Here is a 15,297-nt window from a genome sequence, read left to right on the forward strand (position 1 = left end):
GTAGAGGTTTACAATGTTCATAACTATTCCAAATTTCAAGTTGATAATATTAGTAGTTCTCGAGATATTTAGGAATGTGACAGACGGACAGACAGACGGACAGAGTCGCACCATAAGGGTTCCTGTTTGTACCTTTTTGGTACGGAACCCTAAAAGCAGGCATTGAAGATGTTATACAGGCAGCCAAAAAAATTAAATGGGCATGGGCAGGTCATATGCGTAGAATTTATTTATTTATTTATTTATAAATTCCGTAAAATTAACACTAATAGACAGGCTATACATACATGTTAATAAGAGGGTAGTTTTAGAGACTCATACAATAGGGTACACACTTATGGTCTTATGATTGATTAATAATCAGTAGCTAATGGAACTTGGAGTCGTATTAGCTTCCAGGTATCGGCTACTAATCGAAAGGAATTGCGATAATACAAACCGTGCCCGTGCTGTAAAACATATCCAGATTGCTGTCACTGGCCATGCCAAATGAAAGATGGGCAAAAGTTATCACAGAGTGGCTGCCCAGATATAGCAAAAGGAAAAACTATAGACCTAAACTTAGATGGAGAGACGATCTGAAAAGCCATTACAAATACTGGTGGAGATCAGCTCTAGACCGGAAAAACTGGGAACGTTTGGGGGAGGCCTTTGCGCGCAAAGCGCCATGCAATTAATTAGTGTATTTATTATGCAATTAATTCATTTAACTTATCATACATACATACATACATACTTTAGTAACTTATTAGTAAACAAATAAGAACTCGTAAATCAATGAATGTAAATAATTATCTCAGAAGCAGTTATATCGCAATAATATTACATATTTAACTACCTACTGAAAAATGTAAAAATGTAATTTATATTTTCATGAAATAAAAGGATATTATTATTATTATTTGTTTGTCCTTTCCAGTACTCGGGACCATTATTATTATAATAAACCATTTGTATATTTCTCTACACATTGATAATTACAGCTACCATACAGGCATAATATCAGATCGTGTAGACCGAGAGGTGAAGTGTTGCAATCATGAACTGTTTCCGGATTGGCAACCTACCCTTGAAAGGGTCACACAAATACATTCTGCGTGTATGTGTGCAAATATAGTAAGTATAAATGTGACTACTTACATACTAATAAATTACACTTTATTGGCTAGTAGGTACTTACCTAAATATTGTTTTTCCAAGAATATCAAAAAGTAGTAAGTACATAGTAGAAAATGACTGCGATGTTCTTTTGATTACGTACGTTACTTGATAGCAAAAACCTTTCGGCTAATGTATGTATTGGTCTTTATTGGAAAATGTACGATTAATTATTTTTAAAATCGGGACTTAATCGCGTATGACTACATATTAAACTGACCTCCAACGTTTCTCCAACTCCGAAGAAGAGACTCCGAAGAGAAGACTCCGAGACCACGGGAACAACGCCGTCCCTGAAACTTTGGAGGTCAGTTTAATATGTAGTCATACGCGATTAAGTCCCGATTTTAAAAATAATTATGTGTAATAATCGTGAAAGTAATTTGATCTTGAATATAGTTAAATTAACTGCTTTAAAATTAATAAAAGTAGGTGAATCTAGTAATGAAGATGATTTACCACCTGTGGAACTACTGGAAGCAGTGATAAACGCATTTTTGCCTTGTAGTTTCCTCGCTATAGTGAGGGGAAAAGTTTTGTGTTACACACGGGTGCAAATGTATTTTACTTCTCGTGTGTTGAAATACAACTTTGCCCCCTTGTATAACAAATAACTATTGTTATATTAACAATTTTAAAGTAGTTAATTTGACTTTATTCAAGGTCAAATTACTTTACCCACTAGTGGATAAAATGCGTTTTTATTTAATAATTAATCATTATTCATCAATCATTTTAATCATGACTTCAATACTAATCTATTCATACGTAAAATAATTAATACCTACTTGAGAGTAAATACTTGATAGTGAATAGTAAATTAAATTATTTGTTTATTTTTATACATACCTTTTATTAAATAGTTTTATTACCATATTTCCATAAATTATAAAAACAAAACAAAATTGTTTCCTTTTCGTTTCACGTAGGTATCAAGTAGGTATTAATTATTTCACGTATGAGTAGCTCACTTTAGAAGTAATTTGGACATGATTAAATTGATTGATGAATAATGATTAATTATTACAATAAAATTATTTGAATCATCCTATATGCAGCGTGACGTCAAATTGATGTCATCGGCATGAAAGTTAAGGGCCCTGGTTAAATACCTTGTATTATACCGACATGTGCGATTTTTTCACACTTGTATCATAATGTTCTACTTTAGCCGAGTGCATTATGATTCATTTCATTACATAACGCATGGCATGGTGCTTAGTTCAGCCCAGCGTAAGCGTTACGTTGCGACCTTGACTTTCACCTTAAACTGCCCGTGGCCAACGCCTTCTGACTACCGTATTGCAAAACAGTACACGCTTACTTGAACTTTAGGAAGTATGCTTTATCTGTAACGTTGCATCATAATTGCTGTCTTACAGCCTAGTATTTATTGGTGACATTTTTACCTTTCTGGATTATAACAATATTTTATTTATATTTGCCAATTTAAGTATGTAATTCCGAATTTATTTGCATAATATAGGTTGCTTATTGTTACGTTCTAGATAATCTAAAAGGTAAAACCTAGATATAAGGATATTTGCTACTCCCCACCCGTGTCCATGTGAAATTTTACATACAATTTAACGTAACACCTGTTGCTGCTGTACATGTATGCCACGGTTTGCAATGAATATTTACTTAAATACATAGGCCTGAGCAAGCTTTACTCAGTCTTATGAAACCAACACCGAAATCACTAAAAATGATTTGTTACATGCATTTTGGCTATCTGACCTCTTTTTCTATAGGAGTGTTTTTCATTTTGCGATTTCAGGGGCGATCTCATAGTAAAAATCGCTAAGTATGGATGGACCTATATGTTCACTTCATAAATGTGAGTGAGTTTAGTGAAACGTCCCACTTTGTCGGTTCTAGTTACGGAGCTACGGGCAGTTTAGTGAAATATGGCAAAACCTACCGAAAATCGGTTTTCAATAAAAACTTATTAATAAGACTCTAATAAAGCTATTATTTTGATGCCGGTGCATAAATGTCAAATTTTAGCACCTTTTCAGGACCTCAAAGTTTAGTGCCGACCGTCCTACTTTGTCGGTTACATATGAAACCGTGTATATCATACTTGTGACTGTTTTAGGGAAAACTTCTTACTTTTTCAATGAGTAATTGTAATATAACAAAACTTAAGCTATCTTTTGGTGAAAGAATTATGTCTGTATGTCAAATAGTTATTATTTTTATGTATTCAAATATTGCAAAAGTGAAAAAGCGACAACTGTTATACTTTGAGACGGCAAAAACACACTTGTATTTTGAAGTTATGGAGTGATGGGTATCAAATAAATCCCCACACTTTAAGGATTTCAAATTAGTCAAAATCATGTATGTGACCTTGACAGTTTTAATATAAAAGTATTCTTAAGCTAAAAAGACCGAAATAGTTCTATAGATCCCTTCAGTCAAAAATATAATTTATTATATTCTAGTGGCTCTGGGTGCGTAGCCGAATGGCACAAATGCTCACGAAACGCTCACGAAACGAAACGCTAGTAGATATCTATCTCTATCGATCGTGCATATTGGCGTGACAGAGCCAGACTAACTGGCGCTTCGTTTCGTTTTCGTTTGGCGTCGGAGAAATGCCATTCGGCTACGCACCCTGGGCTGAGCTGTGGGGCCGTTCAAGTATTACGTAAGCATAGAGGGGTGGGGTTTTTTTGCTTTTCTTATTTTTAATGACATGGGAGGTAGGGGGGAGGGGTCTAGATGATGATTACGTAATATGTTTACATAAGCATGGGGATCGGGTAAGAGCTATGCTTACTTTTGCTGACTAGGGTGTTGGAGGGAGAAGGGGGGGGGATAATTGTAATAAATCTACTTACGTCTTATTTGAACGACCCCATTAGATCTTCGCGATATTATTAGAAAACGCAAAAGTGAAAAACACTTCGTTCTTTTAGGCAAATTATCACATTGAAGTCAGTCAACCAAGGAGAGCCGACCCCAGATGAAGGGACAAGGCTTAGGACAAGAAGAGGAATCACAGGCAAGTCACGTTACTCTTTAGCGCCGTACACGCTTTTGGCGCTTAAGTCCTTTATGAAAAAATGCGAAAACTGTCTCGACAATAACACTTTACTTTATTTATTTTTATTTTTATTTATTTAGAACACATACAGTCATTTATACATATGAAAAGGGTGCATATAAATATACGCATGAAAACTTACTCTAAAAAAGACTTTATCATATAATCTGGTCACTGGTCATAGAATCTCATGAAAATAAATACAGAATAATAAAGAGTTATTTAAAAGTTTTATTTCGTCTATTTCGATATATATGACTTATGATTAGTACCTAATACCTAATATAGATTATAGACTTTACAAATTAAAAATATATTATGATCACAAACATTTTCATGGATACTAATTCGAAAAACATGACAGCTATGATTTAAAAGTTGATTTTATACTTGTACTCTATTTTCAGCGTGTGGACTACTAGACCGACAAAGTGGGTCACTAAACTTGAGTCGAAAATAAATTCAGTTCAAATTCCGTAAAAATAAATCAAACAAACGATATTAGTATCAATGACTATTATGTTAATAATAACAAACCTTTGTATCATAGATAAAATGTGTTTAATATACCACACACGTGTATTTCACTGAACAAGCACTAAAGCACAGTATAATAAAGAGTACTATTGTATCATAGATAAAATGTGTTTAATATACCACACACGTGTATTTCACTGAACAAGCACTAAAGTTTAGTAAACCGACAAAGTGGGACGCTCCCTACAGAAAATCACTAAACTTTATTTGCATAAAAAAGTACTTAATATTTGATGTTTTCATACTTTTTATGCTTGATCAGTGTGTTTTTAAGTAATCACATGTTTTAAATTGATATACATAGGTAATTTGTAGGTTTTAATATTATAATTTTCAAATATATTTTTATTAACTTTTTAATATAATGACTAACTAAGGGCATCCATAGAATTATTTTTACTTTTTATAGCATAAGAATACATTTATAAATACAATATTAATGATAAAACTGCAGGTTGTGCTATAAATTTGGAAAAAATAGACATATTCACGTTGACATATTTTTGTTCTGTTTTTATGTTTAAGTCTCCGTAACATTAAAATTACTGTGATTACGTACATGATTTAGACTTATTCGAAATCCCTAAAGTATGACGATTAATTTGATACCCACCACTCCGTAACTTCACACTACAAGTGTGTTTTTTATCATCCCATACTTTAACCAACGTTTTCTCAATTGTCGGTTTTACGTTTTTGCAAACTTGAAGAATTTAAAAAAAATAACTATAGCACCTAGAGACATGATTTTTTCACCAAAAGATAGCTTATGTTCCATAGTATTAGGAACTAGTCGTAACTCCATATCGACAAAGTGGGACCTTTTCCCGTGCACAAGCACAAATTATGGCAGGTGATTAAATAGGAATATAAAAACTAGTAATATTGATGAAAAGAAAAGGAGTAAGTAGGTTACACTACGTTATATTATTAACATGATGGGTAGCAAGCCAGTTTTTAAATACCTACACCTTTGTACGGTACGTCGGGCAAGTTTTGTTTTAATCCTGTTTTGTTCAAATGACTTATCCTCGTAAGTCCCGCCCGGCGTACTTGTACAAGTAATAATTCGAGTTTTAAACTCTGAAAAAAGAGTGATCCAAATTCGAAATATTGGCTGGGTCTCTTTAACATAGGTACTATTGTATTTTTACAGCATGGAAGTCTTATACATTATATGAACTATGTATATCCGAAATTATTAATTACCTACCAAAACCTTATGTAAAACGCTCCTTAATGCGTTTAAGGTGCAGTAGAATCCGAAAAATAAAGTTAGTGCTTCTTTTTTAATATAGGTAACGTTATAAATTTTACTAGCTATTTAGGACATTTTGACTTTTAGAATTTTAACTTGAATCGATAGAAAAAATATCCAAAACTTAGGTTTAAATACATTATAAAATGTAGTAACAAATGCACAAACATCAGAAATATCCTATTTGATAGAATGCACCTAGGCACCTACCTATCTATAGACTACATATTTGTATTTCAAAATTCAATCAATAAAAAATTTAAATGTAAAACATGATACTTGTGCACGCTCCCGAGCACGCACTTCTATCTCGCTCATCCTTACGCTGAGTGAGAGCTACAGAACCCGAATTTACTGTGCCATCTGGGTCTTAAAGCTCATGTTCGGTTCGGCGTGTAACATTTAGACCGCGAGAGTGGTAATGCCCCGGGCGGCCATTACGGTCACAGGCCATATTTACGTACGCTTTACATTAATCGCATTTACATACATCAAACGCAGAAGTAACGTATAACTTGAAGGTCGACTTTCAGCATGTAAACCTTGCTTTACAAGATAGACAATGTACAGAGTAAACAAATTTTGGATGATAGGATTTATTGCCAAAAGAAAAATTGCTGGCCCCAGGGATCTCCTTGTTGGCAGCCTACTTTTGACGATGATTCATTTTTACGGTACATTCATTTCGTTGGGTTTGCGTAGATAACAGTGAAGATACTTAGTTATAAATTTCGGGAATGTTAGATTTTGCTTCTGCCAACAAGGTATCTCTGTCCTATGAATTGAATGCGTTTTTGACATAAATTTTGAGCAACACTTCGCATTGGTCGTGTCGCTAAGGAATGTCCGGAGGACGTGCACGGCGGCTTCGCAACCTCCTTCGATTCGGTAAGGTATGTCTAACGGCAATTTTGGATGCTAAACGGCGAAGTGTTGCACCAACAGCAATTGGCCTCACCCCTCCATCCTTTTTAGTTAAAGCTATTAAATTTGCTCCATATAAAATGGTACTATTTCCTTTAATATTACCTGTGAACATATTATTTATTAATTTTGTGATATTATTGGTTAACTGTTCGCCGACGTCCCCGTCCGCCGGACGGGCATGTCAAATCCTTTAGCTGCTGTGGGCTGAGGCCATCGAATCCTGCTGTCGCTAGAAAAAAGAAGACGAGCGGCGCCTATTAGGTCTCCCTCGGTGATTTTATTTTCAATGGATTTGATTTCGTTGGAGTTTTTAGGAAGATGTGTAGGTGTATAGTTGAGTAAGGAAGTCAAGAGTTATTGTAATTAATTGAAATTTTAGATCAGCCTACTTAGAGTTGTTCTGTCTCATTTAGTTGTGAAAAGTAATCATATCATGACCGATTGTATAACAACAACACACACACGCTGTCCTCTATCATATCTTAATTTTGGTAAGGTGTGTTAATGTATCTTGTCAATATGATGTTTGTATAATGTGACCTACATTTTGTATAATGTGTTTTAAGGTCGTTTTGGGCAGTATGTTTATAAGGTCTTTTCAATTGACATAAAATGTAAACATAAGTACAAACACTAACTTCGTACCATGGAACAACGGCATGTGGCTGATCATAAAATTATTCTAGTCATCTAGTTATGTTACATACACCGTATTTTTAGGGTTCCGTACCAAAAAGGTGCAACAGGAACCCTTGCGACTCTGTCCGTCTGTCTGTCCGTCTATCACATTACTAAATATCTCGAGAACTACTAATGCTATCAACTTGAAATTTGGAATAGTTGTGAACATTGTGAACCTCTACAAATAGAAAGTATTTTTTATTTTATTTATTAATTTGAATTGCAGAAAATGACCAAAAAAAGGGAGCCAAACTGTAAATTACAAGTTACTAGGTCAAGTGCCCCCTATCGTTATGGCCGCTGTACACACATGGCCAACAGTTCCACCAACCCCCTTGGCCATGTGTGTAGAGGGCTACTTGGCCGTAAGTTGGCAGTTGGCGCTTGCGCTTGCCGGCCAACCGATTCGTGTCGGTTTTTTGTCCACACATCAAAGGATCTTGGCGCCAATGGCCAACTGCGTTTACACGTTGGCGCTTCATTCAGTTGGTCGTCAGCCGTCAGAGAGGACAGTAGTGATATATTTACGAAAATAATAAGTTTATCTATGCCAATAATAGTGTAGATTTTAGGAAATAAAATAACCTTGCAAATGTTTAATGTATTTCCTAAAAAAGATAAATGTTCTTATCAGAATATTCAAAAAATTGTTAATATTGCAAATAATTTAATTTTACTACGGGGTTATTATTTTTTAACATTTTTTTTCTGACAACGTCTATGACCAAGAATTTCCTAGATTTTTTCATTCCACGTCCATCTTTCATGAAGAGCCAATGCCAAGTGATTGGTTCGCCAATGTGTAAACAGCGGCTCTTATCTTGGCCAAGGGGTTTCACAAAGGGCTGGTGGAACCGTTGGCCATGTGTGTACAGGGGCCATTAGAAAGAGCACAAGTTGAACGTTAATAGACTATTTTTTATATATTTTTTTATTGTGGAAAAAAAAGAGTTTTGAAGGAAAATGTAAAAAAAAATACCGGTTTTTTTTCCTTTAAAGGGAGGTTTTTAAGATCAAATAAAATTAACGCCTAATGACGTGTCGAATTTACCGGAAATAAAAACACGGTGTATATATAAAACACTGGGTCGTAGGTTTTTATTCATTGTAGCTGCGGTGCATTTAAAACAATGTAATGCAACGATTAGGCACTCTGGCTTGTAGCACGGGTCAAGGAAACCTCCACTCCGTTTTATTAAATTGCTTTAATTTTATCTCAGTTTGTTTTTTGAATTGTACGTACTTACATAGTTATGACTAATGGTAATGGTTTTTGCAATATTTTACATGTTTTTAAAGAGCATGGCGGCCGCTGGCTCGGCCTCCTGATCTGATACTAAGTAGTAGGTACCTACATCACAGCGCAAGCTGTGGTAAAAAAGAGTAAAAAGTCAGAAAACGCAAGTAGTCATAATATTATGGAAAAAAGCTACACTTTTAGATGGAAGCAAGCTTTGCATGGTGATAGTAGACATCATTGTAAACGATTTTTTCAGATTATATCAAAATTGCATCCATCAGGAAGCCGAGCGTAGCGAGGTGTTGTATGAAAATGAAAAAAATTCCTAAGGTAAAATACCCCATAATGGACGGTGATGCCATTATGGACAAAAAAACACAAATCCTTAAAAATAAGTATCTAAAATACGTTTCTAAAAACTGACGGCTATGTACCATAAACTAGAGTTGTAGAGCTGTTTAATTTTGAAGTTTCAATTAATTCGGTTATTTCTGAAGGATTTGGAGACAAGATAAAATTCACCAGTTTACTGAAAAAAATATCAAGACGAATTCTTAGTAATGTTGCTAAGAGAGATGAGTTCATGTATAAAATAATAAAAAAATAACGCACGGTGTAATCTTGAATGCGTTTTACTTACTGCATTAAGCATGATATAAGGTATAAAACATACTAGTTTGTTGCTCCAAAGATATAAAGAAATGATGTTATTTTGCAAGTGTCCATTACTGGACCCGAAAAACTGCCTACCTCCTATGATGGACAAGGAACAATTTACAAAACCAAAATTTACAAGAAACAATCCTATATTAAAATAACCCAAACTAATTGTATTTATGGTGTATAAAATTGACTCATTGCGTATCAGTTGGCTTTAAAAGTAAAATTTTAAACTTATTTCACTGTCCATAATGGGGGATCCATTACTGGAGAACTGCCGTCCATAATTGGAGAAAAAACACCTAGTTTTAATTTGTTAACTATGAAGAAACCAATAGGAATATCTATTCTGCAATACGCTTGAAATGTAGAAGAAGGATAGGACATTCAAGATTTAACACGCTTGGCGGTAGAATTTTTACATTTATCAGTGAAATATCAAAAACTGGCGAATTTCTTTCTTAAACTGTCCATGATTGGGTTCGTCACCTTATATTTTTTTCAGATCGTCCGATATTGACAAAACGTATCTTTAGCTTTAAAAAAAATATTGCAAAAAATGTAAAAAACTTAAATTTTCCTATTTTATTTTTAACCCCCGACGCAAAAACGATGGGGTGTTATAAGTTTGACGTGTCTGTCTGTCTGTCTGTCTGTTTGTCTGTCTGTCTGTGTGTGTGTGTCTGTCTGTGGCACCGTAGCTCCCGAACAGATGAACCGATTTCGATTTAGTTTTTTTTTGTTTGAAAGCTGAGTTAGTCGGGAGTGTTCTTAGCCATGTTTCATAAAAATCGGTCCACTATGTCGCGGTCGGGGGTTTTTTAAAATTTTAATTTTGTGGTTAGGTTATATTTTATCTATCACCAAGGATCGGACAAACGACCGTCATTTCGAAAATGTAACCCTGTTCCGTACAGCAGAGACTTTCTTATGTTAATAAAAAAATTGTAAGTGTTTTATAAATTTATTGGACCATATAATTTATATCCAGTGACAAATTAGTTAATTATTATTATTACGAAAATTACTTTCGCCAATAAAATAGAATGACCAAATTTTTTTCTAAATTTTCAGGTGTGAGCCTATAACGACGTGAATTTAGGACCCAATTATGCGTTGAAAAAGTCCGTTCACAGTCTACGGACGTCATAGGGGCATATGTAATCGTTGACATTGGTATATTGTTCTCCCAATATGATTGTGCCTCGGAGTTAATTTTCTCATGAATTTGTTTCGGTGATGTAGTCAGGATTCCTATTAAAAATTTTGAAATTTTGACATAGCGCATATTTTGTAAAAAGATTAACAATTTTAAATGCTTTTTTTATGTAAAATCCCAGAATTTTTTTGGGATGAAAATATTTTTTTATGTACAGAAAATCTTTTTTTAAATGGGGATTTTTATTAATTTCTTAATCTTTCGAATTGCGGAAACAAATTTTTGAAATTCGAAAGATTAAGAAATTAATAAAAACACAGTTTAAAAAAAGATTTTCTGTACATAAAAAAATTTCCAAGTCATCCCACAAAAAATTCTTGAACTACAAAGGACGAAGTTACACATAAAAAAAGCATTTAAAATTGTTAAGGACATAAGGACTGTTTTACAAAATATTCCCGGGAGTTTTAGATCTACAGCTATGTCAAAATTTCAAGCAATTTTTAATAGGAATCCTGACTACATCACCGTGAAACAAATTCATGAGAAAATTAACTCCGAGGCACAATCATATTGGGAGAACAATATACCAATGTCAACGATTACATATGCCCCTATGACGTCCGTAGACTGTGAACGGACTTTTTCAACGCATAAATGGGTCCTAAATTCACGTCGTTATAGGCTCACACCTGAAAATTTAGAAAAAATTTGGTCATTCTATTTTATTGGCGAAAGTAATTTTCGTAATAATAATCATTAACTAATTTGTCACTGGATATAAATTATATGGTCCAATAAATTTATAAAACACTTACAATTTTTTTATTAACATAAGGAAGTCTCTGCTGTACGGAACAGGGTTACATTTTCGAAATGACGGGCGTTTGTCCGATCCTTGTCTATCACACTGAAGCCAACTTTGGCAATTTGTTTTCTACAAATTACTTATCTGATTTCGATGTGGTTTAATTTTCAACCGACATATGTTTTGTCAAAATCCGACGAACTGAAAAAAAAATAGATTACCTATTTCATTTTCATAGAACACCTTCGAAAAAATCGTTATCTATGATGTCTACTAGATCACCATGCAAAGCGGCTTGCTTCCACTTCAAAATGCAGCTTTTGGTCAAAAATCCTCCATAACAAGTATGACTAAATACTTATAATAGGAAGTCGACTAGATGAAGCACTGAATAATCCTGGTATCCCTGATAAGAATAACATTGAGATTAATACCTAGATGATCAGATAAATAGCAGTGTTGATTGGACTGGACCACAAGAAATTTGAAAGTAAAAAACAAATCGAATACCTACCATGAATAAAGTCAGAGGACTAGTAAAGTAAAACCGTCAAACGCTCATTGTACTAACAGATTACACACGTGGGCCGATGATTGATCGTTAGGAAACTACACTGTGCCCATAAATCTAGCTACAGGTAGTTCTTACCGAAGGCATTAATAGGCTCGGGATTAGGCTATAAATTGGCTCCTGATATTCCATAAATCGCTTGTATAGGCGACGGAAATTGAAAATAGGTTTTCGTGACCGGAAAGGTCCTTGTACAACCACCATTGTTACCTAAATAATCATACAGTTTATATTTCTCAGTAACAGTTTATTTACTTTGGTTGGAAACACTTTTGACATTGATCATGTATTGAATTATGCCGTAATTAACTGATCTTTAAACATTTTCACGAGGCTAAGCCGTTGTCTCAGCATGCCTGAAAAAGCCTCAGCATGCCTAAAGACGCCTCGGCAATATGCACGTGTTGTGTTTCACGATATCACTGTAATTCCCGGTTTACTTGTACTTATATGTTTAACATAAGTAGGTAACTCCTGTAGGAATAAAATATAGTTCCAAATTTAAAAGCGCAAATATTGGCCTATACGGAACCCTACACGGAGCATTATCCCGCATCCTCTTGGCTGGCCTTTAATTAATAAAGTACTAACCTACAAGGAACTTACCGGTTATAAATAAGTTCGTTTTTGTATATTATGTAATCAGTGTTTTAATCTAAATGCAGTAGGTAATACGATCGAACCATATGCCGGTTCATTAACATAGTCATGTTTTTCTGTTAATTATGATAATAATAGATTGTTAGCTTGTAACATACAGTGTCTGACCTTTGAGTTTGTCTATCATTTACGGGTACTTTGTTTATATTTGCTTATTGTATACAATTAACGTAGATTTAGATATTAGCGGTATTTAGACAATCTAGGCCTCTAGGGTTTTCTAAATAATAATATGAATTAGTTTCAATACTTAAATATTCCCTGTTATACCTACAAATTACTTATGAAATAAAGCTCTCCTCTTGGGTGATTTACGAATAGTAGGTTTTTAAGCCAGCCGGGTTATTGAAAATACATACTTATGTTGATTTGTGTAAGCCATCAAAGACCAAATTACTTTCAAAAGGTATTATTCGAATAGGGTATTACCACCGTATTACCAACGACGATTTCATAAATTCATACGGGACTGATAAAACCCATACAAAAAAGCGTACCCCTGAAATATATGGGCCTTTTAGGCTTAAAACTAGATGGCGCTGTTTTGCAGCCTGGAAGTGGCACAAATCATATTTTCCCTAAATATATTTACGTGTTTTAATTTTTTATAAGAAGAAATGACATATTTCTTTTTTTTAGTATCATGATATCACGTCAATACAAATTTTAAAAATAAATAAATTTGTAGGCACCATTTGTGTAGTTATGATAGTATTTAATAGGTGGCGTGGGCACTAAAAAAATGAGGTACGATTCTTATATGAATATAAAACATCCTTGGTATTACTCTGATTTCTGAAAAGTATCTCAATCAAATTCTATAGTGCTAATAAACCACAAAAGAAAATACAATTTTTTTATGTAAGCGCTGATACCTTAAAAATTCATTTAAAATTCACAATTTCACGCGTGATTTTGACGAAATTTCAGAACGCCATATATACTAGTACTCTTGTGGTCGTGACGTCAGTTGGATATTATGTAAACAAATCCGCTGATTATGGAGATTAGAAAGGAAAGGAAAAAAAATTAAAGAATCAGAAGTGCCCATACACCGTGTTTTTATTGAATTCCGTTAACTTCGGCATATAGTTAGGTCCATTATATGAAACAGAATGGCATAGTTAGTTTTATTAAATTTGTATTTTTTTCTAAAAATACCATACACCTGCGATAGATGTTAAACTTCGATTGCTGTTGAGAAACGGGCTTTACAATTAACTCACACTAAGTAAGTGTTAAAACTATGACATGTCAATCGTCGAACACACAAAGCCCGTTGTATAAATCAAAAGATGGCGTTGCAATCGGAGGCGATAGCAATTTGACAGAGTTTGCTCCTGATACATAAACTCCATACCGCTGATGTTTTGTATCAATGTTGATAGTAAATTGTTGTCAAACTGTCACTTTTGCCTACATAGCGGAATGACGTCATAACATGGCGTCTACTATTTCGTGGTGTTATAGAACAGATAAAAAAACTGAAAGCTTTGAAATTCATTTTATAATGTATGTAGTTATTTTATGATCTGAAACTAACACTTACCGACTGCTTTTTGCCTAAGCTATCTTAATCCATACTAATATTATAAATGGGAAAGTGTGTGTGTCTGTTTGTTTGTCCGTCTTTCACGGCAAAACGGAGCGATTAATTGACGCGATTTTTTAAGTGGAGATAGTTGTAGCGATGGAGAATGACATAGGCTACTTTTTGTCTCTTTCTAACGCGAGCGAAGCCGCGGGCAAAAGCTAGTAATAATATATTTTTAGATCTTTTCTCGTATACAGTAAAATACCCTATGGCACCAATTTTCAAAAAATAACCAAATTCGAGGTAAAGAGGGTCTAAATTGAAAATGTACTTGGCAGAAAAAGCTAACTATTCAGTCAATGAATTTATTAATGAATGTACTTATATTGAATGATTTCATAATCTTATGGTTGTATTGTTATTATTATTTTATTTTTAATTTAATAACTGTTACTGCTGGACATGATTACTGTAAACTGGCTTCACAAATAAAGAGATCCTGATTCTGATTCTGACATTTGCAATTACTTTTTTAAATATTTTAGTTAATTTTACGCATGTAGGTAAATGTTTTTAGCATAAGTATTTTTTGTGTCGTACGCCGAAAGGCACACCGTGGATATTGACTTATAGTAATGTAAACTGACATCTTTTGTAACTCATGATTATTGATTACGAAATAAATTTATTGTGAACTTCGCTGAATTAAAAAAATTGGAATGTGTAATGTGTATTTCAAACGGTGTTATACCACCACCACAATCGATGTACATCAACGTGGAACAGCCGACTACACTGTGCTGCAAAATACCGAGACAAAAGTTAAAGACGATTATCAGTTCAATGTACCTATTTTAAATTTAAATTGATCGACAAACATACATACAATTTATGTGTAATATAAATACCATAGCAACCAGTACCTAATTAGGGCGTGACCGATATAAACAAGTTTCTGTATTAATTACTATAACAAATGCATCCCGCCATTAATCACGCAGTGATATCGGCATGATACTTGCGATGTAATTCCAACCATAGACATCATC

Source organism: Leguminivora glycinivorella, chromosome Z, assembly GCF_023078275.1.
Source record: "Leguminivora glycinivorella isolate SPB_JAAS2020 chromosome Z, LegGlyc_1.1, whole genome shotgun sequence".
NCBI lineage: Eukaryota > Metazoa > Arthropoda > Insecta > Lepidoptera > Tortricidae > Leguminivora > Leguminivora glycinivorella.